Source organism: Odocoileus virginianus, chromosome 16 (assembly GCF_023699985.2).
Source record: "Odocoileus virginianus isolate 20LAN1187 ecotype Illinois chromosome 16, Ovbor_1.2, whole genome shotgun sequence".
NCBI classification, from domain to species: domain Eukaryota; kingdom Metazoa; phylum Chordata; class Mammalia; order Artiodactyla; family Cervidae; genus Odocoileus; species Odocoileus virginianus.
The window spans coordinates 32,989,158-33,015,258 of record NC_069689.1 but is presented as its reverse complement, the minus strand read 5'-3'; the positions used below and the strand labels follow the sequence as shown (position 1 = coordinate 33,015,258).

General features: G+C 42.6%; 1 long non-coding RNA gene across 1 annotated transcript; it reads left to right on the top strand.

Moving 5' to 3' along the window:
• The first annotated feature begins 17,817 nt into the window (after positions 1-17,817).
• On the top strand, positions 17,818-25,837 carry LOC110122907 (uncharacterized). Its single transcript, XR_002309370.2, has 3 exons — positions 17,818-17,907; positions 23,760-23,892; positions 25,713-25,837. It is a non-coding gene; the product is annotated as an uncharacterized lncRNA (long non-coding RNA).
• The last annotated feature ends 264 nt before the right edge of the window (positions 25,838-26,101 follow it).

Sequence of the window (26,101 nt, the reverse complement as noted above, 5' to 3'; positions counted from 1 at the left end):
TCTCGGAAATTCTTTGGGATTTTTCTGGACTTTTACCTTGAAGACATGCAGGGTACTTTGGACTGTGGGCAGGGAAAGAAGGTTCAAGTGCAGACACTGGAGGATTTTCCTGGCTGTACTGAAAACCTCCTGGGGAAAGGCACATTCCAGGTTCTTCCCTCACATGGAGGTGATAATTCATGCTCTACATGAATTTCATAAAAATGTTTGGAAGAGCATGTGGTTAATTAATCTTTGGGTGATAATCCAGGCTAAATACTAAGGAAATGTACAGGCAATTCTCAGTCTGAAATTGTTTTATTGTGATTCTTTTGCCTGTTGCAGGTTCGTGATGCTGTGTGCGAGGATGTGTTAGGAACAGGTAGCAGAAGTAGGTCTCATTATCTATTTAGTGATTGTTCAAAGCCCTCCTAGGTAGGAGGGGGTGGAGATGGCTAATGAATAATCTAAGAGTAAAGAGTATCACGGAATGTACTGTACAGAACATAGGGGCTAATTAATCTCCTCTGTTGACGCTGGACAGAGAGGAAAAAGGAAACTTGTATTAAAGCGAGAGAGATATAGATTAGACATAATGAAGAACTTGCTGTTAATGAGCATTTTAAGTTGCTGAGCAGGGCAAGTAAAACTGTCATCTTGACCTTGGCCAGCACAGAAAGCAATGAAGGAGGTTCCCTGGTGGTCCAGTGGTTAGGACTCGGCGCTTTCACTGCCAAGGGCCTGGGTTCATTCCCTGCTTGGGGAACCACGATTCCATAAGCCTCAAAGCACAGCCAAAAAAAAGAGAAAGGCAATGAAGCAGGATAGATTTCCTGCAAGGAAAGATTTCCGGTCACCTGAGCAAGTTAGGTCTGCTTTCTGGTATAGCAGGCTTCATTTCCCTATAAGCAGCACTCCAACCTGTTAGCTTGGCAATTTTTTAGGGTCTCTCGCTGGAAAGGTGCCTTTTGGAAACAAGAGCCTGTCTCATCACTGTGAAAGTAAACTTAGAGTTTCAGGAAGATGATAGATTTCTTAACTGGGAGAGTCTTTTTCCTCCCTCCCTCCCTCTCTTTCTTGCTATTTAAAACCTTTTTATTCAGTCTGTTATACCACCACAGACACAGATTCTTCCCCGGGGGCTATTTCTGCCTCCCACTTACCGAGACTACCAGGTCATAGCACTTGTTTTCCATTAACTCTCAGAAGCTTTTTCCAATTTTCCAATAGCTCTCAGAAGCTGCTATTAGGCCATTAACTGCTTTCCTCGATGCCCGCTCTCCCGTCTTCCTCCTCTTCCCTCCAGCCTGGCTACTTCACTGCACTTCCTTCCTCGCGCATTCTCCACCGCCCTCCCTGCTTCCCTACATCTTCCTTTTGTACCTTTCTCTCTTCTCCAGAGAGCTCCCTCCCTACTTCCTTCCTTCTCCTCTTTCTTTTTCTTTCTTTCCTCCCTTCTTCCTTTTCCTTCTTTCCACTTCTGAACCATGCTTGCTGTACCTTCCCCAGAGCCATGAATGGAAAAAATAGATTGTTTCTTAACTCTACAATAGGAAGCTTGGCCGAAAAGCCTGTGAAGTGCAGGAAAGCCACAACATGCATTCACATTTGTTTATTCATTCAACAAATATTTGTTGAGTAGCTACTATGTGCCATGTCCCTGAGATCAAAGCTCTTGTCAATCTTTAAACTGAGAGAGAGGTAGTCTTGCTCCTCTGACACATAGGTTTAAATCAAAGATTAGGAGCTGGACTAAAAGACCTTGTGTTATTCTCCAACTTTATGTTCACAATCAGTGATTATTGCTACAGCAAAGTACAGCCAGAGCCTTTTACAAATATTGCAAACATCCCAATGGCCATACTAGTTTGCCTTGGAATGTCACTAGGATTATGTGTGGTAATTAGTTTCCTTTTTCCCAGCCAAAAACCCCTTCAGCATGGCAGTATCTGGTCCTTTCAAATTCTTTGAGCACCCGGTTTCTAGACCATTGTAATCAATTGTTTCCTATGGGCAAACCCTTCTTGATAATGAGTTCATCCTTCTATCAGGGGAAAATACAGCAGCACAATTAATATTTAGGGATGAAAATAGATTACTGTTTTCTGAGTAATGAGCCCTGAGTCGTGGTTCAGAGCTGAATACACAGTGCAAGAACAGAATTTAATTCTTTTCATGAGAACCGGCAGACTTTACTTCAAACCAACTACACTTCATTAAAACTCTGATAAGAGTCTGCAAAGCAGCCTAGAAATCCTGCAGCTGTGGGTTCTCAGAGAGAAGCAAAGAATCCTTATATTGTTCAAGTATGACACAATGAGTTTGCAATGGAGTTACCCCATCCCAGACATGTTCAGAGTCAATGCATTAATTCTCCTCGCCGGCAACCCGGGTTCCCTTAATGGTGAAAGGGAGGCAGCATCCAATTCTCTTACATGCTTTAGACTGTGAGGGATTCAACAGCCAAGTTGGGGAGGGGGGGAGATGCAGAAGCACAAGAATGATAAACTTCCTCTGAATATGAGTCTGGTACCAGGAACAGCGGTTTGAACCAGTCACATCCAGTCAAGATATGGAGGAAGGAAAAGTGAGTAGAGACTGGACAGGCCCCTACTGCATTAGTGAGCCTGCCTCTGGCCTAGGGCTTGGAGGGGTCTGAGGCTCCTCAGAGAACATCTCCTCCAGGAAGCCTTCTGTAATTCCTCAGGCTAAGTTAGGTGACTTCTCTGTGCTCCCCAGGTATTTTGTACATATTCCTTTATAGTTCTTACCATCTTCTACTGAAATTGCCTACTTGCTAAGAGTGGTTGCACCATGGACTTTGGAGAAAAGCTGTTTGGCTCTTTCATGAATAAACTGTGTGATGTTGGGCAAGTCACTTAACCTCTCTGATGCCTGACTTCTGCATGAATAAAGGATTAGAGGGAATAACAGGGACTTCCCCCATGGCTCAGCAGGTAAAGAATCCACTTGCAATGCAGGAGATGTTGGAGTTCGGGGTTTGATCCCTGGAGAAGGAAATGGCAACCCACTTCAGTATTCTTACCTGAAAAATTCCAGGGACAGAGGAGCCTGGCGGGCTACAGTCCATGGGGTTGCAAATAGTTGGACACGACTGAGCATGCAAGCACAGCGCAGAGGTAATAACGCTTCACAGGATTGATGTAGTAAATTAGTGTAGGACCTGGCATATGCTATCTATTATCACCATTATCATTATAATATGAACCTTCTCACTTTATGATGTTTCATGTTCAGGGTTTCTATACTAAGAGCTTAGCACAGAGGACATTTCCAGTAAAAATCTGTTCAATGAATTTCATAGCAAACTGCCATGAGAGGCTAGATGAACCTCTCATGGGATGATGATTAAGCCTGGAGAAAGCTAAGGGTCAATGGTGACACCCAGGGGGTCACCTACTCTTCTGCGTCTTTGCAGTGGTCAACAAGAAGTGACAGGAATGGCCTTTGCAGTGAGGGTTAGGATAGGGAAGATTTCGTGCTGAGTGGGTAGTATGCTAATAAATCCAGAGACTCTTGCACCAGATACAAACTCCCTGTCATACCTCAGGTGTGTCTATTTATTTATCTGTTTGTTTATTTTTAAGCTTTTTTCTTTAAATTGAAGTATAATTGCTTTGTAATGTTTCTGCTGTGCAGCAAAGTAAATCAGCTATATGTATACACATATCCCTTCCCTTAGAAGGGAGTGACTACTGGGGCAGGGAAAGCTTCCTGATAAAGAGCCCAGCTTCGTATGTGTAGGAAATGGAGCTGTGGGTAACTCGGTACCCCTCTGCACCTGCACTGCCTTTTAGGGGCTGCCAGCAGCAGTGGGAGGTCCTCTGGTCCCATGTTGCCCACACTGTGCCCGTGTGTGGCATGTACTCATACGTGGTTTGCTCTTAGAATTATTAGGAACTAAAGGGCACTTCCAAGGGAGGAGTCCTCTGTACAGTCAGATTTTCTTACATCTAGGATGTACAGGTGTGGCCATGTCTAAGGGGGACAAATTGGATAACTTCTCCGGCTGCTTTGCAACCCTTTGAGTACAGGAAATAATCAGCATGTGTGTGAGGGAGAGAGAGAGAAATAAAGACACAGGGACATAAGAGAGTACGAGGCAGAGAAGAGAAAATCATAGCATTTCTACCTAAATTGTTTCTCCCATGTTTCCTCTCTTAAAATTAGCATAGCCACTGAAATGAGGAGGTACTGCTGACTTTGAGATGTTTCAGACAGCAGTGTCTCCACCAATTGATCAGAGGTGTCATTGAGAAGGAGAAGGACTAAAATCTGGGGGTTTAATTGCTACTTTCAGCAGGCTTTCTCCAAGAGTGGGACTGGCTCACCTCTGAAACAGGGGACTTCAAAATTGAAGGGGAAATGTTCACATGATACGGTCCCAAAAGCACAGCTGAGGAGAAGGCGCCATAACTGAGCAGAGACTAGAGGGAGTTAGGACGTCTGAGTCGTAGTCCAGAATCAGGCTCTGAACTGAGGTGTGACCTTGGGCAAGTTACCACATTGCCTCAGACTTCGGTTTTTACATCTGGTGGGTCTCCTCCGGCTCTAACATTCTGACTTCTTGCAGCACAAGAGTGGGTACATAGGAAATAGCAGACAAGACAGAGCTCTCCTCTTTATATTTTCTTTCACATTGGGATTCTGATGCTGCGTTGGTCCATGCTTATTGATGTCTAGACACATATTCAAATGGGTTATATATTGATTCTCTTTCAAAGTTTCTGACAGTGAGAACTGCTCTATCATAAAAAAAAAAAATGTAGAGCTTACCAGCTCATGGCATTTATTTCAAGTAATTCTTTCTACATGTAATTCTTTCATCCAGTTATCTAATAAGCATTTTTAACACCAACTGTGTGCCTGATGCTGTCCAAAGGAAAATGCCAACAAGATTCCTGCACTCAAGATGCCACCACGAAAAGACAGCCCAGTAAAACAGTAGCAGCATCTTGGAATATGCCTCAGGATCTGCCGTGCACACATATGAGTATTTCAGCTGAAAGCAGTTAGTCCAGGGTGTGCCTACCTGCAGCATCAACACTGTGTCTGCCAGGTTTGAATTGACTGACTTGAATTGTGGCTGGCATATAATGCCACTTCCTTTGTCCAAGCAACAGTGGAAACAAAGGGGAAGTTCCCACCCACAGTCTGAGAAGACAAGGTCAGGAGTCCTGATAGCTTCCCAGGGGACAATGGGCTTTCCCTCATGTTGGGATCATCCACTGAGTTCCAGGTCCTGAGATGTGCTGATGACTGGGGTCCTGGCATGGAGGAGGTCCATGCATGTTTTCCTGTCAACATTTCTCTGCTTCCCTGAGGCTATCATCAGGTCTCACCTGTCTCTGTATATGGCCAAAGCTCAAAGATTTTAACTCAAGGGGTACCAAAACCAAGAAGGAAGTGACCATCAAAGGGAGCATAATGGGAGAGATGCTCTGTAGGTACAAGCTTTGTAAACATTTAAGAGGAGGCTTCGTTATGACTTCCTAATTAACTTTTAAATCACTAACCTGATAGTGTGTGTGTGTATAAGAAATGTTTTCTCTGTTCTCCTTTCCTACGCATTTGAGAACCCTTAGGGATGGGCCAGAGCTGAGAGTCAGATATGAGTAGTGGGAGGAACTGGGCAAACAGCACATCCCAGCCCTCAGTTGTCCTGGTTTACAAGAATCTTCAGCAACCTCCTAGACAAAGAATTTGAACTGAGTCCTCTAGCAAACTGGCGGAAAGGGATTTGGAAGGAAAAGATGTATCAAATATTAAATTTTAAGAGCTGTACAGTCCCTGGGAGAAAACTTATCCTTAGGGGAAGAAAAATTCTGGCACAGCAAGCCGGACTTAGCAAAAGGACTTAAGGATCAAAAGGAGTGATGACTCTGGGTTCAGCACAGAGTCTCTGTTATTTGAAGACACCCTGGCCCAATTATCTCAGTGTCGTACGCCAGCCCTGGAGAGAAGAAAAAATAAAACTGGAAGAGCAGTGTCACCAAAGTGTTAACACCACGGAGCCCAGACAACTGCTGCAGGATGAGGCATCTCCCGCCACAGAGCATGACACGAGGAAGAATACCTTCTCCTTTCAGTGTGGCCAAGGCACTTGGCAAAGTTCTGCCTCCCGAGGAAAACAGCAGCATTGGCGGGGCCTGCAGGGGCAGTCCGGTGGCTGGCAAAGTTGGAACAGGATCATCGCACTGAGCACCGGCCTGGATGGAGTCTCAAACACGTTTGACACAGTTTGACACATTCCTTGGATTCCCAAGAACACCTCCAGGTGGTGAAGAGGGAATAAGGCAGATGGAGTCCAAAGCTGGGAAACTCCATATTGATGACAAAACTGTTTAGTTGATTCCTATAGCCTGGAAACACAGATCTTTGGAAATGTGCTTCAAGGAGTACAAACATGTTTGTTCTACTTCCGTTATTCTCAGCCTCACCTGCTTGTTCCAGCTGCTTCGGAAGTGGCCAGCTCTGCATGGACAGCAGTGGGCTTCACACAGGAGCTTCACACGGGGTTTCATAGACAGCGCCACCTGACACTGTCTGCCCTCAGGACTGCAGGGCAAGCCCTTCACCTTCCTGGTGCTTCCCTAGTGACACAAAGCCATGGGACCACCCCCACCTTCAGATGCCCAGGTGTGAGCAACAGCCTGGAAATGCAAGAGAGTTAACGATCCCATAGTTTAAACCTCTGACTAGCGGGAAATGGGAGTTCTCCACCAATCGTAGAGAAATTCTGCTTTTTCTCCCATCCCAGTACAACATGCCATCTTTGAGACGCAGTTTATGTACTTTCTTGGAGGATGATCCTATCAGATGGAGCAAGAAGGTCTGGAGAAGAGACACACAGTTTGGACATAAAGGATACAGATGTTTGTGTCTCACATCAATGATCCCCAAAGAGCATCCAGTGCAGGAAGGATTTCAGCAACCAGTGGGACAGATGATTGACCCTGTGGGTACAAGTCAGTGTCTCTCCCCGGCTCCCAGTGCTTGCGCTGTGACCCCATCAGCAGTGTGGCCAAAGAAGCAAGGAGCCTATGCATGGGTCCAAAGTATGGGCCCACCTTTGAGGTCCCACCTATGAACCTCCTTACCAAGGCTGCTCAAGGCTTCTTGGCAGAACCAGAGACCCATGTTGATTCCTTGATATGACACCATTCTTCACTGAGGCATCTCGCTACTTCATGGCAGGGCTGTGATATTTGTCCCTTCTACTCTGATGGGCAGCCTTCATCTTTACTGGAGTTGATGCCTGCTCTGCATATGGGTTTGTTTTGCATCCAAGTAATGCCTCCACCTATATAACCACCCAAGGCTTTTCAGAACGCCTGGTATATTGATGTAGTCACCCTTACAATGTTACATAAGACCAAGAGGCCCATCTTATAGTATTGGCAGAAGAGATGTGACAATAGGCACATAACTGCAGGATGTACCATGTACCTTGTCATCCCGAAGCAGCCAGTATAACATCAATCAGTTCAATTCAGTCCCTAAGTCATGTTCATCTCTTTGTGACCCCATGGCCTGCAGCACACCAAGCTTCCCTGTCCTTCACCATCTCCTGGAGTTTGCTCAAACTTGTGTCCATTGAGTCAGTGATGCCATCTAACCATCTCATCCTCTGTTGTCCCCTTCTCCTCCTGCTTTCAATCTTTCCCAGCATCAGAGTCTTTTCCAATGAATCCACTCTTTGCACCAGGTGGCCAAAGCATGTCAATAGAGTGGGGGAATAGGCTATTAAAGGCTCAAATAAGTTGTCACCTTGGGGAAAATGCCTTGCAGAGTTGGAGCAATCTTCCCTGGGCTTGCAACATATATGTTGGATGGTGAGCCAACATGGGCTTCCCTGGTGGCTCAGTGGTAAAGAATCCATCTGCCAATGCAAGAGACACAGGTTCAGTCCCTGGGTCAGGAAGATCCCTTGGAAAAGGAAATGCCAACACACTCCAGTATTCTTTCCTGGGAAACCCCATGGGCAGAGGAGCCTGGCGGGCTACAGTCCATGTGGTCACAGAGAGTCAGACACGGCTGGGTAACTAAACAACAGCAATCAGCCAATATGCGATGTTATGTTCCCACTAGATAGAAGGGTCTGGAAAGGAGGCATGGCCTGTCTTATCATCAGTTCCAGAAACCTTCTCAGGGAGTCTGTTTTACAGCCCCACAAACAGAATTTTCCAGGTTTAGAGGCCCTGATATTCAGAGGTCCAAAGGTCTCCTTTGAACTTGAATTGCAACCGCCACCTGCTCACTTTGGGCTCCTTATACTGGTGGATCGGCAAGCAAAGAAAGAGGAGCTATGGTGGTTCTGCACAATGTGAGCAGGGAAGAATACTTCTGAAATCCACAGGATTCACAAAGATGTATGTATTTTGTTGCATCCAGGGAAAGTGGGTAATTATAGCAATCACAGCCCAAGGGCAAAGCAGTAAAGACCTCACATCCCTTGGGAGTGTAGATCTTGATTATACTACTAGGCTAGCACTGCAGATCAGTGGCAAAGTGCTGGCCAAGGTGATAGAAATCTGAAACAGGAGGTAGAAGAAGGGGAGGGTGAATGTCAATTAAGGCCTTAGAACCAGCTGGCCCTACATCTTATTTCATTAACCCTCTTGCTCTGGAATTTTTTTGGAAACTTCAACTGCCACCACCTTGAGGGAAATTCTGTGATTGATTAGTCTTAGACCTCCCCTTCAGGGAAAAAGTGAGTGCACCCTCCTCTTAGGAAAATAGAGATTCTAGAGTAAACCAAGAAAGCCAGATGACAGAGGGCACAGCAGGCTGCTTGGTGCAGGGTGGGATATATTAGCTGCTTCTTATCCACGGCTTTAGATCTCCTTTTGCACTTGTCTCTCCCTCTAGCTGACAAGCAGCTTCACAAAGGCACAGCCTGACGGCACTTCACCTCACACCCATGCTGTGCACGACTTGCCTGTTACTCTGGGATTTCTTCTATTCTGAGACCTTGATGTAGCGATCCTAGCAGGTGTACACCTGGGTCTCCAGGGGGTGTTTACTCTCTAGAGTGAAACTTTTTTTTTTCCATTTATTTTTATTAGTTGGAGGCTAATTACTTTACAATGTTTTAGTGGTTTTTGTCATACATTGACATGAATCAGCCATGGATTTACATGTATTCCCCATCCCGATACCCCCTCCCACCTCCCTCTCCACCCAATTCCTCTGGGTCTTCCCAATGCACCAGGCCCGAGCACTTGTCTCATGCATCCAGCCTGGGCTGGTGATCTGTTTCACCCTAGATAATATACATGTTTTGATGCTGTTCTCTCTAAACATCCCACCCTCGCCTTCTCCCACAGAGTCCAAAAGTCTGTTCTGTACCTCTGTGTCTCTTTTTCTGTTTTGCATATAGGGTTATCATTACCATCTTTCTAAATTCCATATATATGCATTAGTATACTGTATTGGTCTTTATCTTTCTGGCTTACTTTACTCTATATGATGGTCTCCAGTTTCATCCATCTCATTAGAACTAATTCAAATGAATTCTTTTTAATGGCTGAGTAATAGTCCATGGTGTATATGTACCACAGCTTCCTCATCCATTCGTCTGCTGATGGGCATCTGGGTTGCTTCCATGTCCTGGCTATTATAAACAGTGCTGCGATGAACATTGGGGTGCACGTGTCTCTTTCAGATCTGGTTTCCTCGGTGTGTATGCCCAGAAGTGGGATTGCTGGGTCATATGGCAGTTCTAATTCCAGTTTTTTAAGGAATCTCCACACTGTTCTCCATAGCAGCTGTACTAGTTTGCATTCCCACCAACAGTGTAAGAAGATTCCCTTTTCTCCACACCCTCTCCAGCATTTATTGCTTGTAGACTTTTGGATAGCAGCCATCCTGACTGGCATGTAATGGTACCTCATTGTGGTTTTGATTTGCATTTCTCTGATAATGAGTGATGTTGAGCATCTTTTCATGTGTTTGTTAGCCATCTGTATGTCTTCTTTGGAGAAATGTCTGTTTAGTTCTATGGCCCTAGAGTGAAACTTTTGACCAGTGGGCTCTGGGAGCAGAGAAGACGTTCTTCCCCTGTCTTCCCCTGCGTGGGCATTGCTGAGACATTGTTTCCGTGGCTCCGTGGACAATGGTGCTTTGATATCAGTCAGCTGTGCTCAGTGGTCGCCAGCACAATATCCTTCCTTATCTGGTTTCTATCTCCTTCCTCACTTCCCTTGTCCTTAGTCCTGATCTTCGGTGTGCCCTTCCTAATACAATAACAGTACCTGAACTCTTGCCTCAGGCTCTAGAAACCAGGCTAAGAAAGGGTACCTAATGACAGAAAAAGCAGATAGATATACAAAGATGAAATTATTCTCCTTCACAGAGGAAAGGTAAGTCCGAATTTCAACCCAATCAGAAATGAACAGCCTGTGGTACCAAGTATCCTCAGTGAAGCTGATATTTGGGCTTGAGTCCTTGGTACCAAGTAGCAGGAGCTATAGAGGGGGAGTTTATAAGCCTTTTTAGATCGCCACAGGAGACTTCCATTGGCGTTTCAGAAATTTTTAGTTTCATGTTTTTATATAGAATTCAAGAGCATCAAACATTTATACAGATTTGAGTTGGCCCAGGGTTACCTTGTAAGAAAGTGAAGTTGATGTTATATCTTTATATCTGATCTGTAGATATATTTTCAGCATCTTGCACTCATCCTCTAAAACCTTCAGTACTTGTGTTTTCTTTTCTGTCTCCTTTATCTCAACATCTTTAGCTACATATTATTTGGGAGTGGACACTTAAGGTTTGCAGTTAAGTGTTGATAACTAATAGAGTTTAATTTGGTAGTCCTCCAAGGACCCCAGGAGGTTTTTATAGAATAACCCCTAAACTCAGAAGACCATGTTTCTAATGGTAGAACTTCTGGCATCTACAATTGACTGGTAAAGACAGATCTGAGGTTTTGTTTTAAAAAAATAACATACACAATTTTTACTTTTCAGTATGTCTAGCATTTAGTCCAAGCTATTTTCTTTCTGTGTCTTTTCAGATAATGATCTTTAACTATTAGAAGAAAGGGCAAGAAAATTAAAAAAGCAAACCAAAACCCTGACTCAGTTTTTTTGCCACCATATTATTATAAACTGCTTAATAATTAAGTTGAAAGTTTAAAAAATTTTTACATGAATATGCTTAATATTTTACTATACTTACATTATCACATATCTACATATCCATCCCTGTATCCAACCCAGTAGTCCAATTTGTTTTTTGATGCATTTCAAAATAAATTGTAGCTACTTTCCCCCCTAAATACTTCCCTGGCTTGATTTCCTTCTTAAATAGTCTGCATGTCAGGACAAAGCAAAGAATTCAGCAACTGCTGTTTAAATCTCATTCATTACTTTGGGAATCAGGGCAAAGTGATATACATGGACGGAATGAATTCAGTTTCTCTTCCTATTGTCTCTCTAGCAAAGAGGTGACTAAAGCCATGAATATTCATTTCCTGGAAACTGAAGTCCGGACTTGTAAGAAAGAGCCACCTTTATATTAAGACAGAACCATCAAACAGTTCTTACATAGCCTCATGCCACAGTAAAACTAGCTCTCAACTGTTTAAAGACTCAAATCATTTTGCAGTGTCTTTGTGTTTACAGGTTAAAATGTTTGAAGCTATAAATCAAACCTTGAACTAAGTACAAAGTAGTCAGACCAACATAAGTTGTCTGATTGCATTCCTGACCTACACAGATACCCTCTGTGGATAAAAAGAAGTTGCCCCATCTCAGTCCTTTCTAAATTCATCATTTCCCTGACATTGCACCTGCCACGGGGCTGGTGGCTTCCCCACAAAGTGTCCCTTGACAGCTTCAGCCCCAGGGCTCTCCCTTGCCCACCTGGCATAGCCCTACTTACTACCATACAGCCGAGCACTTAATCGTTTAACCATCTTACGTAGAATGATCGTACCTGACTTCCTGTGTCTAAGTTCTTGGAAGATAAGAAACCCATCTTCTGAATCTTCTGCATACCTAGGGGGCTTGGCATAGTGCCAGGCACACACCTAAGTCTACAGCTCTTAAACCTTCATATGTGTATGTGTGTATGTGTGCATATATGTTTTCTCATTTAAAGCTCATTGTATATAGACTGCTTGGCCTACTTGCTTCTAAAAACCTGGTTCTGGGTACTTTTAAAGCGTTTCTTCCCGGATACGTGATCGTGGCAGTTAATATCAGCCAGAATACTTTTCAACAAGTCTGCAGGCAGTCATCATGAGCAGGAACTTAGAGACAGGGCTTTTCTGTGTCGGAGCCAGAATTCAGAAATGCTCTGCTTTTCTTGGTTAAAAGAGACCCAGGGTTTTTCTTTTCAACACCCATTTGCACTGACCTCTTTTTCTGGCTTCTCAGTAAAAGGATTAAGGACTCAGGAAGCACTGGGGGAAAATGGCTTGTTTAGCTGGAGAAGGGACTTAGGCACGTCTGAGAGTGTGGAGTGGAAAAGCCATGAAGGAGCTTCCTCTTTGGGCAGCTCTACAAATCCAGGTCCCTGTCCAGCTCCTGGCCATCCCCCAGTGATGTGCATGGCGGTATCTGTGTGTGTGGTGGGGTGGGGGGGGGAAGGTGGGGGTGGGTGTGTGGGTGTTTGGTCACTCAGTCATGTGGGATTCTCCAAGCAAGAAGAACACTGGAGTGGGCACATTGCGTGAAACTATTCCCTCAAGTCAGCACATCCTGGGAGTTACCAGGATACAGAGTGCTAAGCACTGGGCCTCTTCATTAACCCACACCTAAACGACCCTTTATGTTGGCTTCCAGAGGGTTCAGTCTCTTCTGAGAATGTAATCCAAGGCAATGTGTTGATCCTTACTGTAACATCTTGTGGGTTTAGCTAAAATATAAATACCCTGATATGCTTAAAAAGTGAAAACAGATTCAAGCAGTAGATGAATGTGCCTTTCTTTCTTCCAAATTTCCCCAGAGAAACTGCCTTCTCATTCTGACTTTTATGTGACAGAAAAATCACCTACAAATGCACTGGAAATATTGAACATAATTTCACTGAGGCCCTGTAGTAGGTCACAGCAACTGGGTCTTATGGCTTGCTCCTAACCTGAGCTAGATTTAGTTCCAGAACCCAGGTGGGCTACAAAGTGACACCCTCTTTTCATTATCCTTTTTTTTTTTTAAACTGTGATTCTGCAGTAGTTTCAGCAATAAACAGGCTGAAAGAAATCCTTGGAGGCTTATCATCAAAGTTGGATATAGCAAAAGAGATATAAGGCACCCAGCAAGAAACTGTCTAGACAAGAGTCCCAGAGCTTCTCCTTTTGTATTTCTTCCTTCTTCTGTCATTCTACAAGATCATTGTCTTCAATGTTTTTCATAATGGTCTACCCTGGAGTGGTCTGAAAAGCAAAGAGTAGAGAATAAACTTTGCCAGAAGAAACATAACTGCACTGAGGGAGTGGAGGTAGGGCAGCTTTATAGTGATCTTGGCAAAAAAGCACCATGTGAAATTTAGAGGTCACTCAGTTCTGCCCTTCACCTCGTGCATGTGGTGGTCTTGGATTACCATCAGAGTCTAGAGATCGCAGAGACCCCTACGCCACCTCAGACACAGCCTGTGAGTTGCCAGATTGGGACCCCTGAAACTTACTGGCTTCCCTGCTAGCTCAGCTGGTAAAGAATCCGCCTGCAATGCAGGAGACCCCCGATTCAGTTCCTGGGTGAAGAAGATCTGCTGGAGAAGGGATAGGCTAGCCCCTGCAGTATTCTTGGGCTTCCCTGGTGGCTCAAATGGTAAAGTATCCACCTGCAATGTGGGAGACCTGGGTTCAATCCCTGGGTTGGAAAGATCCCCTGGAGAAGAGAACAGTTGCTTACTCCAGTATTCTGGCCTGGAGAGTTCCATGGACTGTATATGATTGCATGCAGTGGCCAGCCCTGCAGGAACCAGGGGATCTGCCTATTTTATGGCTGGATCTTGCCCAGATGAAGGAGGGTGAAGGATTAATAACTCCTGCTCCCCATTAAACCCTAGTTCCCTTACAGGAAGCTGTAATCAAACCCACAGCCTATTTAAGAGAGTTCCCAGAGAGGATTAAAGGAAGTCAGCCTCAGACTGTTAGGAGGGAACATCCTAAAAGGTTTCCCCCAGAGGAGGAAACAGTACGTGGTGAACAAAGCCAAAAGTACAGCTGGAGGCAGAGATGATAGGGATTAAACCCTGGATTAATACTGACAGTATTAGATGAAATTGTTTAGTAGATAGTAACAGAAAATCCACCATGAGAATGTCTATTGTTTACTTAAGAAAACCTTCAGTTAAGCAGTCCCAGGTTTGTGTCAGCATCTCAGAACTCAAGGGTTCTGAGTCAAAGTCTTTGCAGTTTTCTTCCCCTCATGATGACAGAATGGTTGCCATAACTCCAGGTATTGTGACCTCACAGAGCCATTTTCAAAGGCAGCTAGCAGAAATGTTCTTTGTGTGTCTTCTATCTTTCATCAATTATAATCATAACTAACATTTTTGAACATTTGCTATCTTTCAGAGACTATCCTAAGTGCCTTACATGTATTAACTCCTTTAATTCTACAGCAGATAAGAAAAATCAAAGCACAGAAAATGCAGGTACCTTTACCAAGGTCCCACAGACAAGAAGTAGTAAAGCTGGACTCAAGCTTTTGACAGTTCAGCTCTAGAGCCCGTACAGTATTAAACCACCTCTCCATTAGGGAAGAAGAGATTTGCCAGAAGACCCTTGGCAACTTCACCTTACGCGTCATTGTTTAGACCTGGGTCGCGTGACCACCCTGGCTGCAAAGGAGGCTGGGAATACAAATATCTGCCTATTTCAACTATAGGAAGACAGAGGCTGTGATGGTCAGTTAAATAGCCAACCAAAAGTATCTGCCATGGTTGCAAAAGAAACAATGGCTCTTGTCCTAACTGAAAGGTTCTAGTGCACTAAGGGTTTAGGTGAAAGTCTCAGGCCACAGGGCTATTTGGCTTACTGCCACTGGGGAAGAAAAACAAGCTTCTGCTCAAGACCAGCCAGGAATAGCAAAAATGCCAGGAGCCTGGTAGTCGTATCTTTCAACCAGTCATTGGAGTGTCTGTGCCTGAGCAGTTCTTATTAAATTATTCATCCTGATTTAATGAGGAGGAAATCAAATGCAACAGGTGTGGTTCTTCTTTCTTGTTGAATGGCTTTAAAACAAGCTTTCAGATACAGGTTGCCTTGGGGGAAAGCAGCAGGAGGACAAAGCGGCTGTATTTTAAGCTAATTACCAAAATGCTACACTTACTAGTACCTGTCGAAGACGAACATTTGCTCCCATGTCAGTGGTCATAGGATAAAAATATGGAAAGAAAAAGAATATATTACATAAGCAATTTGCTTTACATGTACTTTAAAAAAAAAGCCTCTTGAATGCAGAATATGGTCACATCTCAAGTGTTATTGTACCTGCTTGTAAACTTGAGTAGAATCTCATTTTAATAAGCTTGAAGAGACTTCTGAATTGCTACATTAGATCCAAATCTCATTAAACTTGAAGCCTATTGCTATAATATACTAAATATACTCTATTGTTTCCTGGGCTTAAAATTCATTGCACAAAGACAGTGTTAGGTATGCAATTCATTTGCAAAGATGTGGGGAGGGTAGGGAGGAAGAGATAGGCACCAAAGGACATGCTTGCCTTGTGCCAACCCATTAGGGCCAGAGAAGGTAAATGATGCTACATCTTTTTGCACTGACTGTAACTGAATACAACACAATATCTTCATGAAATGCAACCTGTTTTTCAAATCTTAGGTGGTTATGTTTCATGGTTTTATAAATTGTGTGGTTGTTTGGTTTTGCCCCTATTTTTCTTTCTCTTTTTTGGTTATGAGCTCATTGTGTTAGTACTAACAGCTAAAATAGGATGTAAAATGAGCAGGGTTTTGAATTGCCATTATCTATTCAGAAAATAATTAAAGGTTCACTAAAGACAGTTTGTAACTGGACAATGCTGAGAGTTCACAAAGCAAACCTACCCAGACCCACTCTTGTTCCTCCCTGGCCCTACAGATAACCATCACCTCCACTGTCCCTCCTCTCCCTGAACCTCAGTTTTCTCATCTGCAAAATAGGGAACTGGACTCCATGATTTCTTGGGCTTTGAAGGCCTGAGATTCTGAAGTTCTGTGATTCTGTACACCCCTAGGTCAATATTTAACATAGACCCCAAATTCGATAAATATTTTTAAGCCACAACTGACATGCTTTTGCATATGCTGCTAAGAATATTTAACAGAGCGATAAGGAATATGGTCAATCATATTGTAATAATTTTGTATGGTGAGAGATGGTTACTGGACCTGTGGTAGTGATGATTTTGTAATGTATTTGATTGTCAGATCACAATGCTATACATCTGAAACTAACATAATGTTGTAAATCAACTATACTTCAATAAAAAGAATACTTAATAATGCAAACAAAACTCTATATGAAAAGGAAATATCTTCATTCAGAAAGCAGATGATTAAGAGGATAAATATTTCTAAATGCTTTGTTGCACTGGGATTTTTGTTCCCCAATACCATTTCCTGTGTGCACCCTGACAAATAATGTTAAGATGTAAAGCACTCTTAAGGGCATGGAAATAGCCTCGTTCGGTTGGACGTTAAAATGACATTCTACTTACATTATGCTTTATGAATGGAAGGTTAATGGAATTGTGCATGTTTCAGTTTTCACTCTGCAGGTTATTTTGTAACAAGGATGAGACTGTCCTACCTTTAATCTGGTGTTTTATTAAATTAAACGCATTGCAAGGAAGGGCCATTTTATTCTGCTGTTCTATCTTACATTCACAAGCAAACGGCCTGCCAAATGCTTCTCTTGTTGATTCTTTTAGTAGCCTCCTATTTCCAGTGAATGTGATATAAGCCCATACTTAGTACATGGAAGAAAAATATTATTAATTTCTTTAAATCAAAGGTCTTTAAACAAAGGCAGGAACTTCCTTTTGGGTTTTTATGATTTGCTATTATCTCACCTAAAAAGGTAAAGACTTAAGCATATGAGTGGTTAACTCAGGGTTCTCAACTAATGGCTTACCATATCCCTTAACTCAGTAGCTCTTAGCTGGGGGGTTATTGGCATTGGTGGAATGATATTCAATATTTGGTTTGCATGACTGACCATGCATTGCAAAATATTTGGCATTCCTATCTCCCACCCAGTAAACACCAGAAGCATGCTCTGACCACTGTGACAACCATACTTGCCCTATACACACTACGAAAGGCAAACACCTCTGAGAGAGTCCTCTGCAGAAAGGAGGTCTGGTAATAAGAGATTAGTTTTCAAAAGCCCAAAGAAGGGTCTGTGTCCTCATGTGGAGAATGTGACATTTCATCTTTCCAGTCCTCATCTCCAGTGGATGTACCTTGGTGACTTCATTGCTCCCTGAATGATGACAAATATTAAGAGGAAAATCATAAGAGAGAATGTTTGAGAAGCATATGACTTATAAAAAAGCATATACTTTCTCTAGATCTTGAATAAGCATCAAAGCTTGCAACATGTAACTTTATAGAAAACATACACATTTCTGTTTTGTACCTTATGGAATAGACTACATGTGTCCATGGTAAAAATAACTCTTGAGAAGTAAAGATCTTGTGTAATGAGAAACACAACTAGAGAATGAGTGGATTTTATTTCCTTTTCCAGATTCTTCTGTGGTACCAGGATTTTGAATTCCAGTAGAGTTCAACATTTTTGGGTGTTGGGTGCTAAGTGAGACAGATGCTCTCTTGGGCCCGTGAAAGATGAATCAGGCATGTACTCTGCTTTTGAGACTCACAGCTGTGCCTGGGAGGCTGACTGCTGGAAAACCAGAGTGTAAAGTAATAAATACCACCATGGAGGTATGTTTACATGTGACGGGAATCAGGGAAAGGGGTAGCTGATTTCACCCAGGCATCAGGGAGTGGTGGTGGTGGGAGCAGGCAGAGACTGGCAGATCCAGGGAAGGCTTCAAAGAAAAGGGATCAGGTGAGTGGGGCTTGAAGAGTAGTACATGGGCCTTTGCCAGGTGGTGGTGGGATAGGGAACAGAATTCTAGTAGAGAGCAGCATATACATGGTCACAAAGGTGTGAAAAAGAATGGAGAAAATCCAGTGTGGTGAGGCATTGGTGGAAGAGTGCTGGAACAGTTGGTAATAGATGGGTCAGGGTAGCAGCGTTTAGAGGTCCTGAGGTACCAGGCTAAGAAGTTGGAACTTAATTCTTAGGTAGAAAGGAAGCAATTTAGATTTTAAGCAGGAAAGTAAAATAATCAGATTTACATAGGGACAGAACTCTGATGGCAATATAGAAGATGGATAAATGTAGACAACTTCAACCAGGGATACCAGGTAAGTGAATTAACTGAATACTTCACTTTTAAGCATTCCTTCTTAAGACTTGAGAAACCAAGTCAATTCATTGCAAATTGAAGGCAGGTAATAAATTTGAACTAAAGAGCCTCTTGATGAAGGTAAAAGAGGAGAGTGAAAAAGCTGGTTTAATCTGGCCCCATCACTTCATGGCAAGTAGATGGGGGAAAAGGAAAACAGTGGCAGATTTTATTTTCTTGGTCTCCAAAATCACTACAGACAGTGACTGCAGCCCCAAAATTAAAGGACGTTTGCTTCTTGAAAGAAAAGCTATGACAAACCTAGACAGCATATTGAAAATCAGAGACATCACTTTGTATAGTCTGTATAGTCAAAGCTATGGCTTTTCCATAGTCATCTATGGATGTGAGAGTTGGACCATAAAGAAGGCTGAGCAGCAACGAGCTGATACTTTTGAATTGTTGTGCTGGAGAATACTCTTGAGAGTCCCTTGGACAGCAAGGGGATCAAACCAGTCAATCTTAAAGGAAATCAACCCCAAATATTCATTGAAAGCTCTAATACTTTGGCCACCTGATGTGAAGAGCCTACTCACTGGAAAAGACCCTGATGCTGGGAAAGACTGAGGGCAGGAGAAGAGGGTGACAGTGGATGAGATGGTGGAATGGCATCATTAACTCAGTGGACATGAGTTTGAGCAAACTCCGGGAGACAGTGAAGGACAAGGAAGCCTGGCGTGCTGCAGTCCATGGGGTCACAAAGAGTCAGACATGACTAGTGAACAACAACATCTGAGGGGCGGAACTGGGATCTGGATTCAGGTCCTAGGCTCTAGAACTGGCATTCTTTTTTAAGATTTTTTTTTTTTTTAATGTGAACCATTTTTAAAGTCTTTTAGAGTTTGCTACAGTATTGCTTCTGTTTTATGTTTTGTTTTTTGGCCACAAGGCATGTGGGATCTTAGCTCCCCGACCAGGGATCAAACCCACACCCCCTGCATTGGAAGGTGAAGTCTTAACCACTGAAATACCAGGGAAGTCCCTAGAACTGGCATTATTGACAGTTGTACCTTTGCAGCAGAGATGGCGGGCTGCTTTCTCCAGTTTATACTTCACCACTGCATTTACTAACCTCCTTGTTCTAGGGGGAGGCACGTGACTAGTTCTTGCCAGTGGACTATAAACTTTGGTATTGAGTGTCAGCTGTGGGCAGAGAGCCTTCTCCATACTCTTCTCTTCTGCCAGCTGAATACAGATGATGAGAATGAGGCTCAAGGGAACAAGGCCACGGTGTGGAAGAGCCCGTGTCCCTAAGGCATAACCTGGAAGAAAACTGCTGAACCAAAACCCTTGTATTGTATCATGACATAAGCAGGAAATAAGCTGGGATCTGGGGGTCTGTCCACAGTGTAATATAGCACTGCTGCCTCCCTTTCTTGCCTTTGGGTCAAGAGCAGAACAATAAGCTTAAAGCTTGAACCTCTGGTGCCCTGGTAGGTTACCTAACTTTGCTAAAGGATCGTGGTAATAACCTCAGATTGCATGGTTTTCCCACACCAAGAGTGGCTCCCTCTTTTCATTCAGCATAACAGAAAAACAGAAGGTGTTAAAAACACCAAGTATGTTTGTAAACACATTGTTCTCGTGTCTTCTCAAAATCCTTGAAAACTCAGGAAGAGGAAAACAGCAGAGCTTTGAGCCTAGTAGCACCTCTCATCCGTGAGAGGCCTCCATTCTAGTCCAACTTATATTTAGACATCACTCCCTCTCTTACACCCCTGCCTGCCGGATCGCAGTCACCTTTGGTGTGAAACCTGGCACATGTTTAATGGGCGCACAAGAGACGACACAGCTGTTTGCAATAGTAAGCAGAAGAGTAACACACCTGGGGAAAGGCAGCGTGAGTGGAAAGGAGGAAAGCTAGCAATGTGCAGAGTTCGCCTACACGCCTACCCCGCTGTGAACTTTGTCACTACTGTGGGCGCCTGGGGTCCATCCCAGAGGGACCCTCAAGGGAGGCATACAGACTGCACCTCAGTGTTATCTGCCTGTGAGTAGAAAGGGAAAGCACTTACCCAGGAGAGACCATCCCCCACTAGTCAAAGGTTGCCCAGTGGGGTGTTAAGCCCTGAGACCCTCCAGGTTGCACATTCCTGGGGGCCAATTCCAACAGGTACACCACGCTCAGATGTCAAAGAGGCCCCCCTTAGAGAAGAGAGGCTGTGAGGTGGGGCACCAGCCGTGTCTGATACCGGCCTCAATGTTAGACAATGCAGGTGGGATTTGAAACCAATACCTTCTAATTCCAGAGAACAATGTCACAGCTCACACACTGGGGAGAGAACAGGCCTGGAACTTGGAACATTTACTTCTAGTTCTGAAATTGCTACACCTGGCTACTTGATTTAGGCAAGTTCTTTAATAGCTCGATCTCAGTTGCCTTACCTCTAAAATAGGGATACTGAACTAACTCCTTATTCCCCAAAGTGTGTTCAGTTTTACAGTAGTGTTGCAGAATATTGATTAGCAGGTATAGTTGAGAAGAGGGAGTTTTGTGGCTAAGTAATACTGGTAAATGCAGCAGTTATGCAGATTTCTTCACTGAAGAAATAAAAGTTATGCAGATTTCTTCACTGAAGGATATCTCAGAGTCTTTTTTTTTTTTTTTCATTTGTTTATTTGGCTGCACTGAGTCTGCCACTACATGCAAGATCGTTTTTATTTGTAGCATGTACAATCTAGTTCCCTGACTGGAAATCGACCCTGGGCTCCCCCATTGGGAGTGCAGTCTTAGCCACTGGGCCAGAAAGCCCCATATCTCAGAATCTTTACAACATATATTACACAAGCTACTTTATTCAAAAAACATTTCAAAGAACTAATTTGACTGACATTTATTGAGCAGTTACTATTTGCCAGGAATCATGCCAAGATCTTCTCTTACGTTGTCTCAGTCATTCATTTCTTCAGAACAATATTTGTCAAGCTTCCTGCTATGTGACCACATTGTTCCTGGCACTGGAGATACCTCCGGGAATAAGATAAAGTCCCTGATTTTTACCTGGGAGGGGAGTGAGGTAAAGACAGACAAGAAATAGGTAAACATGAACAAAGAAATTGGCATGCCTCATCTCATTGTATTCTCAATTACTGCAACAAGGACTATCTCTATCATGCCTATTTTATAAATAGACTAAGGATTAGAGCAGGTAACAGTTAAAATCACAGAAGTGGATGTGCTAGAACTAGGACTGTATCTGCATTAAAGTCTAATTTTAAAGTGCTGTTGGCATTGGGTGAACAGCACCAGATTCATCAGTATCCTGGGTCCAGCACATATCTTGTCATCAGTCCACATACAGCTTATGCCCATGGCTATTGAGGTCGCCACCTCTCTGCTCTGTTGTCTTGTCCACCGTTCTGAAGGTCACTGTTGTGCAAAACTCCATTTTGAGACACAATGCAGATAGTCTAGAAGGAGGACCTCTGGCCATAATGAGACAAGCAGCAGCAAAAGATTTTGCTCATACCCAAGTGGAGGTTTGGAACTCAAAAGAATGAGAGGTGACAGTTTTGCAAAGTATTACATAGTGTCTCATTAGTTATGCCTCTCAACAATTCTGAATAGAGCTAAACCATTTTTCTCTTCTTACTGTAACATTTACAATTTTTCTCTATAAAAAGTAAATGGTGTTTGTGGAAGTTCTTGCACCTTTAATAATCTAAGGAGTGACCTGTCAGTAATAAGCTGAGTTTTAAAGCATATACTTTTCCTTGACACATTCCTTTGAAGAAAATTAAAAATCCAGGACCTGATTTTAATGATCCTTTGGTCTGTGATATTACTCTCAGAAAAAATAAAGTAGGGAAGGAGAATTATACTTTCTGTATATGACCTACTGAAATAATCAGGATTGTTGCATGTTAGTTATAATGAACTATCCTTTGAAGATATAGGCTATTTGTATGTAGATAACACTTCCTTAAATGCTTTGCTATTTTTACCATTGAGAGACCCTTCATAAAGCTCAATCTAGATCTAATCTGACTTTAAAATTCCCAGATGAAAGGAGCTTGAAGAAGTTACAATTTGTGTAAAATCCCCACAGTAAATGGAAACATCACTCACATACACCATTGTGTTTAAATAGTTATGTGACCACATTTGGAAAATGAAAAAAAAAACACTGTTCTTTGTGGAGACTTGCATAATTAAAGAGTCACAAATAATAACAACAACACAGGATAGTCTGAGGATGATGAGACCTCAGTCATTTGAGGCCTTTAGGACCACATCCCCCATTGAAACTGGAATCTCTAGCCATAGAGTTCCCTCTGCTTCCACTGGTTGACTTCCAGCTGGGCCATGTTCTTCTGGTGTGCATTAGAGAAAAGAACAGGAACTGGAAAATGTATGAGAGAGTAAATGTAGTGCCATTCACCATAGACCATGTGGTTTTTTTAAAAAAATATATCATTTTACTTAACAGGACTCAGGCAGAGATCACAGAACTGACACAGTAAAGGTGACTTAGAACGTGTTAGAGGCTGCTCCAGGAGAATGTCCAAGGCCTCAGCACTTTCATGACTTGCCACTAACCATAAAGTTTAGTTTAGTCGCTCAGTCATGTCCTACTCTTTGCAACCCCATGGACTGTAGCCTACCAGGCTCCTCTGTCCATGGGATTTTCCAAGCAAGAGTCCTGGAGTGGGTTGCCATTTCCTTCTCCAGAGGATCTTCCCGACCCAGGGATCGAACCCAGGTCTCCCACATTGTAGGCAGATGCTTAACCGTCTGAGCTACCAGGGAAGTATAAGCCAAGCCTCAAAACCTCATTCTCTGTTTCTCTACAAGAAAATATGGTTGACCATGTCCAACCTTTTTAGAATAACCCAGGTTTCACCAAATGTGAAGTGTAATTATATTATATTCAACTAGATGGTCAAGGGAGGTGTATCTGCTATTCTAAACAGGTCGTGGTAGAAAACTAATTACAGATGACTGCAGAGAGAAAAGGGCAGAGTGTGTGGATAGTGAAATAGAAAAACACATTACAAAGCAAAGGCCGTCTCACTTGATCTTTGAAATTATTGATTCAGGATTCCTGAGTCTTGGTTAAGAGGAAGTAAATGTTAAAGCTGTAACTCTCATCTTACACAGAGGAGTGTAAGAACTCTCTACAAGAACTCTTTGGATACCCATGCAAAAGCAGAAAGAAGAGGATAGCTCTTGCAAAGGAAATGTTTGCCTGTCTTACTAGAATAAAATCAGAATTAGAAGTGCTTTCCAGAATGGCTGGGATAGCAAAGTTCTCTGCTTTAAAGGAGATTTAGTCCAATAGTCCCCCGGTGCTTTGATCCTTTCTACATCGTTGTTCCCAGGCTTAGACCTCCTGTGGGTCGGAAACCTACCTCTGACCTGACACAGCCTACATTTTTATGAGGAAGACACAAATGAAACACTACCTACTTGAAAAGTCTGAAAGAGGCAATGAAAAGGAGATACTCATGATAGGTATGGATGGCTCATTTTTTTCCCTTCAGTAATTTATCAGACATATACTGAGCAATTTCCATGTCTCTACCAGGTCTTGGAAACACCAGAGTAAATTCCATCTTGGTTTGGAGTGCTTTCTGTTTTGCCTTGTGTGATAAAAAGGACAGATAAGTCATAGGAAGCCACACTGTGGTAGCTAACAGGGGAGATACACAGTCTAGGAGCACAGAGAAGAGATGTTTAAGAAAATCTCGGAAATCAGTGAAACCTTCTACAAGTTGCCAAACAATAACCATGAAAAGGAGATTTGGATCACTGAATTTCCTTACTCATGATCTTTCCTTTTTTCATAATCTTCTCTTGGTATCCAAGCACATAGAAGCTATCATTTTTTAAAATTTTATTGTGATTGATTTATAGGGCTGTGTTTAATTTCTACTGTATAGCACAGTGACTCAGTTATACGTACATATATTCTTTTTCATATTCTTTTCCATTATGGTTCATTACAGAATACTGAATATAGTTCTCTGTACTGTACTATACTGTCATATCTTGTTTATCTACCCTATGTATACTAGTTTACATCTGCTAATCCCAACCTCCCAATCCTTCCCTTCTCTCCCCTGCCCCTGACAACCATAAGTCTGTTCTCTGTATTTGTGAGCCTGTTTTTGTTTCATATTTTCATTTATGTCATATTCTAGATTCCACATATAAGTGATGTGATATCGTGTTTGTCTTTCTTCTTTCTGACTTACTTCACTTAAGTAGGATAAGTTCTAGGTCCATCCATGTAGCTGCAAATGGCATTATTTCTTTCTTATGAAATAATGGCATTATTTCATTATTTCATATGGCTGTATATATGTACCACATCTTTTTTATTCATTCATCTATCAATGGACATTTAGGTTGATTCCATGTCTTGGCTGTTGTAAATAGCACTGCTGTGAACATAGGGGTGCATTTATCTTTTCAAATTACAGTTTTGTCTGGGTATATGCCCAGAAGTGGTTTGCTAGATAATATGGTAACTCTATTTTTAGTTTTCTGATGAACTTTCGTACTGTTTTCCATAGTGTCTGCACCAATTTACATTCCCACCAAGAGTGAAAGAGGGTTTACTTTTCTCCACAGGCTCTCCAGCATGTATTACTTGTAGGCCTTTTAATCACGGCCATTCTGACTGATGTGAGGTAGTATCTTGTTGTTTTGATTTGCATTTTTCTATTTGTGATCATGAGCATCTTTTCATGTGCCTCTTGACCATCCATATGACTTCTTTAGAGAAATATCTATTTAGGTCTTCTGCTATTTTTTGATTGGGTTGTTTGTTTTTTAATTATTGAATTGTAGGAGCTGTTTGTATATTTTGGAAAATAAGCCCTTGTTGGTTGCATCATTTGCAAATATTTTCTCCCAGTTCATAGGTTGTCTTTCTGTTTCATTTATAGTTTCCTTTGCTGTGAAAAAGCTTGTAAGTTTGATTTGGCCCCATTTATTTTTGCTTTTATTTCTATTGCCTTGGGAAATGAAACCCCTTTTGGAAGTGTACTCTATTTCTTTTCCCTGAATACTGTCACCCTGTGCTGTGGTGAGTTGAAGATCTCTGCCTCTGAGGACCTATTCACAGTCTGCTAATAGAATGAATGTTTGTGTCCCCTCAGAATTTACATGTTGAAGCTGTAGCCCATATTGTGATGGTCCTGGGAGGTGGGATCTTTGGAAGGTGATTAAGATTAGATGAGGTCCTAAGGATGGAGCCTTCATGAATGAGATTAATGTGCTTAGAAGAATCACAAGAGAGACTGCTTTGTCTGCTCTCTGCCATGCAGGATACCGTGAGAAAGCAGCTGTCTGCAGCAAGGGAGAGATCTCACAAGAACCTGAGCACGCCTACACCCTGATCCTAGACTTGCAGTTTCCAGAACAGTGAGAAATAAATTTCTGTTATTTATAAGCCCCCGCCACTCTATCTTATTTTGTTATAGCAGTCTGAGCTATGACATGGCTCCTTGCTTACCTTCACTTAGTCTTACAGGTCACACTGGTCTCATGCCATCTGAATCCTTTACCAGACTTGGTACAAAGGCAGTGCTGGGCACAGGTCCAGTTGAAGATCTTGGCCTTCATCATTGTCTTTTAACCAAAGCACAATGTCAGCTTTGTCTCTTTTATTATGCTGATAGCCTGCACTAATCAAATTTAACATTTTTGTCCTTCT